General features: G+C 41.8%; 1 long non-coding RNA gene across 1 annotated transcript in view; it reads left to right on the forward strand.

The window, feature by feature from the left end:
• LOC309646461 overlaps nucleotides 1–6,354 on the forward strand; it is a 98,800-nt gene that overhangs the window by 2,334 nt on the left and 90,112 nt on the right. The window lies entirely within an intron of this gene.

The following is a 6,354-nucleotide window of genomic DNA, read 5'->3' on the forward strand; positions in this document are numbered from 1 at the left end:
CCCTGGTGGCACAGTGGTTAAGAATCTGCCTGCCAATGCAGGGGACACGGGTTCGAGCCCTGGTCTGGGAAGATCCCACATGCTGCGGAGCACCTGGGCCCGTGAGCCACAATTACTGAGCCTGCGCATCTGGAGCCTGTGCGCGCGTCTGGAGCCTGTGCGCGCGTCTGGAGCCTGTGCGCGCGTCTGGAGCCTGTGGTCTGCAACAAGAGAGGCCTCGATAGTGAGAGGCCCATGCACTGCGATGAAGAGTGGCCCCCACTTGCCACAACTAGAGAAAGCCCTCGCACAGAAACGAAGACCCAACACAGCCATAAATAAATAAATAAATAAAATTTAAAAAACAAACAAAAAAAATAGCTACTTTGTCACGTCATTATTCTAAAGAGATATGTATTGAAGTATTTACCGATGAAGTGTCACGATATCTGCAACTTACTTCCAAATTGCTAAAATAAATGTAAATAAAATCCTAAAATAAACGTAGATAAACAAGTAGGTAGAGCAAATGCAGCAACATGTTAACAACTGTTGACTTTACAGTGCAGGGGGAGGGGGTGAGGTGCGACTTCCCTGGTGGTCCAGTGGTTAAGACTCTGCGCTTCCACGGCGGAGGCCTGTGTTTGATTCCTGGTCAGGGAACTAAGATCCTGCATGCTGTGCAGCGTGGCCAATAAATAAATAAGTAAAACTACAGAAAAAAAACCCCAAGAATATTTTTAAAAATAAAAATGAAAAACAAAGTGGGGGGTATACAGGTATTCATCGTACTATTCAACTTTTTGTGAGTTTGAAAATCTTCATACCAAAAAGTCGAGGAATTTATATGTTTCAAGAAAGGACTTTGCCATTCAGACATTATTTTATTTTTTCTGGATGCTAGTCTGTAGCATTTCAGAGTGATTTAGAAAGAATACCAACAGGTAAATGTGACAGGACAGAATTCACACAAGGCTCTCTGGTTTTCCTTCCCCAAAATCACTGCTCTAAATTTCTGAGAATTCTGCAGGCACCTGCATTTATTGTGCTTCTGGTTTTTACTTGCTGTGAGAATGAAAAGTGACAGGCTGCATTCCCTGTTAGAGCAAATACCAACAAGATCATCTGCTATTCATTGGTTCAGTACACTGGCCCATCCCCTTATTGTTAAGCAATTAAATCTATCATATTCATTGTCATCAACTATTACTTATTCAATGTCCAAATTAGGAAACAACCCATTAATGATTTGGAATTCTATTTGTCTAACTCAGCCTTCATATTCTTAAGGCACCCTGGACGTTAAACATGCTCAGAAATAAAGTAGGGAGAGGGAGGGATTGTGAATCCAAGTGAAAAGACCCTGTGTAAACTCAGTGAATGTTGGTGGCCTTTCAGCTAGCTAAACACATGTACACTGAGACACGAATTCTGAACCCATAGAGGACAAGAGGGAATGAATGCCACCTATTCCTCTCCACCCTTTCTGCCTCCACAATAGTGAAGAATCCAAAATATTTCTCCTATACTCCTTTCTGTTCAGACTGGGAATGCTCCAGACTGCACTGCATTAAAAATAGGGCAGAGAGGACTTCCCTGGTGGCGCAGTGGTTAAGAATCTGCCTACCAATGCAGGGGACACGGGTTCGAGCCCCGGTCTGGGAGGATCCCACGTGCTGCGGAGCAGCTGGGCCCGTGAGCCACAGCTGCTGGGCCTGCGTGTCTGGAGCTTGTGCTCCGCGACAACAGGGGCCGCGGTGGTGAGGGGCCCGCGCACCGCGATGAGGAGTGGCCCCTGCTCTCCGCAACTGGAGAGGGCCCTCGCGCAGAATAGAAGACCCAACACAGCAAAAATAAATAAATAAATAAATTTATAAAGTTCCTACCAAAATTAAAAAAAAAAAAAAAAATAGGGCAGAGAAACACCTTCTCCTATTTTCTTAAAAATCATTTTTCCATTCCTCAAAATGGGTATATTTTTATACTCTTGGATACAAAGAACCCAGAGCACTTTATTCACTGTTTTACTGTGGCGGAGTGACACTTTTGGAAAGTAGAGTAGTTTTACATTTCTTAGAGTCAGTTTTTAAAATTTTAGTGTTAAATGAGATTCCTGTGTTTCTAAGCGTCCACAAAAGTATGATGTTTTACATTTTATTTTTAATAATTTGAAAAGTCTAACATATACTTTTATTCTTAATAAAGCTATAATGCACAGGCTTCTTTTTTTTCTTTTAACTAAAATTTAATTCCATAACACTGCATGTCATGCTGATCAGAAAATGTCCCTGATTACTTAATGGAGAAATAGATAATAAATGCAATTTTGTGACAACATCATAACATGGGTATGTCAAAGAAAAGTGATAAAAGGAGTCCTTGAAGGCAAAAAAGATTTATGAACTATGCCTTCAAGATGTAACACATCAGCCTGTAAAATCACAGTATTGGTTATGATTCCATATTATCAAGACAGGACTAAAGGAATAAGACAGGACTGGTAATTGCTAAGAATGAGTGTGGTCTGGGAGAGGGGAGGGAGAGTAAGCATTATATCTTAGTTTAGATACTTATTTTGTAAGCAATAGAAACAAGTTAGCCAGTTAAGCAGAAAAGGAATTTATTTTGTAGTTCACCAAATGAATAGGAAGCCTGGAGAGCAAGAACTGAATCTGTGTATACTGGTCATGGGGGAGGCACCACGATTTATTAGTCACTGGTTCAGAGCACACTCTGCAAACCTCAGGACAGCATCCTAACTTTCAAAGGTGCTTTACCTTGGCTGTGCCATAACTGAGTGCCACCCTATCATTCTATAGGTTTAGCTTCTTCTGGATGATGAGGTATATGGAAAGACCGGTAACTCACATAGAAATTAACCTATTACCTTGCTTGTCTTATAGTAAAGTTCTTTGATAAGATATGATACTGAATGTAATGTCTTGTTGGATGTGTAATGGCTTGATAATACCATCCCCTAATTGATGGTGTTGGCAGAGGCATGATGGGCAGGAAAAGCAAATTTAATCCAGTGTCTATTACAGTAAATATTCTCTACTGTCCCCAAAGAGGTCCAATAAGTCTTCTGCAAGGAAGATCTTCAAAGTAAGGATACCATTTCAGAGGCTTACAGTTGGTTACTCTTGCTGCTGCTGGCAAATTAGGCACTCAGCCAGGAAAACCATGTTAAGTGGTTTGAGCCCATACATACCTTCTATCCTTGTCATTTTATACTTGAGCCCATTGAGCAAGCATTGGGGTGGCTCGTGAGAAAGATCTCCTAACATCCATGGGGCACCTGATTATTACTGTTCACCTGATTATAAAATGCTTCCTCTGAAAGAAATGGAAGAGACCATGACTTGAATAACAAATTATCTCTGAGGCAAAGTAAGATACCCAAGTCAACTCCTAAACAATAAATGATGGGGAAAAGGGGGAACTTACCTGGGCTCAGTAAGCCCTGGTTTAGCACAAAAGCATTAAGATTCAGAGAATTCCAAATCATGTATTTATATTTAATCTGTGAGTGATTGCATCCCTTTCTGTAACAATGGAGTTTTGAACATTTTCACTAGCTAAATAGAATGTGGCTTTCACTTAAAAAAAGAAAGAGAATCATCTGAAGTGGGAGCCTGCTATGAGCTGACTTGTGGTCCACCCCAAAGTCCTATGTTGAAGGCCTAACCCCCACTGTGGCTCAATCTGGAGACAGGGTCTTTAGGAGGTAACTCAGGTTAAATGATGTCATAAGGGTGGAATCCTAATCTGATAGGACTCTGGCTTTACAAGAAGAGGAAGATCTGCCCCCCTCCGCAACCCCCCATGTGAAGACACAGTGAGAAGGTTGCCATCCATAAGCTAGAAAGTAAGCTCTCACCAGAAACCACATTGGCCAGCATCTTGATCTTGGACTTCCTAGGCCCCAGAAGTATGAGAAATAAGCATCTATTGTTTAAGCCACCAAGTTTATGGTATTTTGTTATGGCAGCCCACACTGACTTCTACAGGGCCTTTTGATAACATTTATATAAGAAATAAATATTTCCCAAATCTAGGCTTATTCTGAAAGGTCCATCCACATTCCTCCTTTAAACTTCCTGGCGCTAATCCTGTATTCTTGCTCCTTCTCAGTTCTTGACTTGGAATCCAGCCAAATCATTAGCCACTTTCAAAGTACTTCTCTTTCCTTGGGGCACAGTAACCCCAGACAGAAGGTAAAGAGAAGAATCACAGTACATATTTGTAATGTTATGAAGCATACTTCCTCAAAGATACCCAGTCTCCTCTTCCTACCAAGGGATTTGTGAACCGACTGCTGGATGGCCAAGGCTTCATCTGGCTTGTGCTGCAGAAGGGAGAGGGAGAGGAAGATGGAGAGAGAGAAAAGAGAAGGGATCAGTAGGCGGAGGAGAAGGGAAGATGGGAATGAAGGGAGGGAGGGAGGGAGAGACCTCTAAACATATGGTAATGTCCATAGCTGTGTACCCCATGACCCATAGAGGGAAATATGACAAATTTTAGGCAATTTGAGCATCAAAATAAATAATGATGGTGTTATGAGCGGATAGTGTCCCCACCAAATTCATATGTTGGCGCTCTAACTCCCTATACCTTATAATGTGGCAGCTGTGTTTGAAGCTAGGGCCTTTATAGAGGTAATTAAGGTAAAATGATATCAATCCAATATGACTGGTGTCCTTATAAGAAAAGGAGATTATGACACAGAAACACATGTCAGGAAGACCATGTGAAGATACATGGAGAACACTGCTGTCTACCAGCCAAGGAGACAGGCCTTCAGAAGAAACCAACCCTGCTGATACCTTGATCTCAGACTTCCAGCCTCAGAACTGTGAGAAAATAGATTTCTGTTGTCTAAGTCACCCAGTCTGGTACTTTGTTATGGCAGCCCTAGCAAACTAACACAGATGATAACATAACTCATTGACTAATATAAGAATTAATGAGTATTTATTGCTCTAAATAAATGAATAATAAATGGAGGGAAAGGGAAAGTGCTCCCTAACAGTAGAATGTCAATAATAAATGTAGATGGAATAATGTAGAAATTAGGAAATTAGAAAAACCACCGTTTGATAACCATCATAGTAGTAAGTGTTCCAAGCAAGAATATTAATGTATGCTAAATTAGCAGATAAAAGTTTGATGAGACATGTACACACTACTACACTTTAAATAGATAACCAACAAGGACCTACTGTATAGCACAGGGAACTCTGCTCAGTATTCTGTAATAGGGCTTCCCTAGTGGCGCAGTGGTTGAGAATCTGCCTGCCAATGCAGGGGACACGGGTTCAAGCCCTGGTCTGGGAAGATCCCACATGCCGCGGAGCAACTAGGCACATGAGCCACAACTACTGAGCCTGCGCGTCTGGAGCTTCTGCTCCGCAACAGAGAGGCCGCGACAGTGAGAGGCCTGTGCACCGCGATGAAGAGTGGCCCCCGCTTGCCGCAACTACAGAAAGCCCTCGCGCAGAAACGAAGACCCAACACAGCCAAAAATTAATTAATTAATTAATTAATTTAAAAAAATTCTGTAATAACCTAAATGGAAAAATAATTTGAAAAAGAATAGATACATGTATATGTATAACTGAGTCACTTTGCTGTACACCTGAAACTAACACAACATTGTTAATCAACTATGCTCCAATATAAAATAAAAATTTTTTAAAAAGTTTGATGAGATACAGGATACTTAGTCTTAAACTTTCTTCCCATAAATTATGAAGAGTAAAATAGTAACTTTTCAGTGGAGAAACCTAGCAGACTAACTGCTAGGTAGTTAAGAAACCTACCTTAACTAACTGATCAAAGTTAACATCACCAGACTTCCCTGGTGGCTCAGTGGTTAAGAGTCAGCCTGCCAATGCAGGGCAGGGGGGTTCAATCCCTGGTCCAGGAAGATCCCACCTGCCAGGAAGCAACTAAGCCCGTGCACCACAACTACTGACCCTGCGCTCTAGAGCCCACGAGCCACAACTACTGAGCCACAGCTGCTGAAGCCTGCACTCCCTAGAGCCCATGCTCCGCAACAAGAGAAGCCACGGCAATGAGAAGCCCGCAGACCCCAACAAAGAGTAGCCCCTGCTTGCCGCAACTAGAGAAAGCCCGCACGCAGCAAAAGGTTAACATCACCAATAACAGGGCAAATTGACATCATGTGCCCTTTATATGAATCCACAGACAACATAACGTCTGCCCATTCCAGACAAAACTGCATCACCTGAAAACAATCATGAGGAAACATCAAACTCAAACTGAGAAACTTTCTACAAAATAAATGGCCTGTTCTCAAAACAAAGAAAAAACAAAACAAAACAAAAAACGAAAGACGAAGAAAGACTGATG

The sequence above is a fragment of the Balaenoptera physalus genome, assembly GCF_965194825.1.
Source record: "Balaenoptera physalus genome assembly, chromosome: 17".
Taxonomy (NCBI): Eukaryota; Metazoa; Chordata; class Mammalia; order Artiodactyla; family Balaenopteridae; genus Balaenoptera; species Balaenoptera physalus.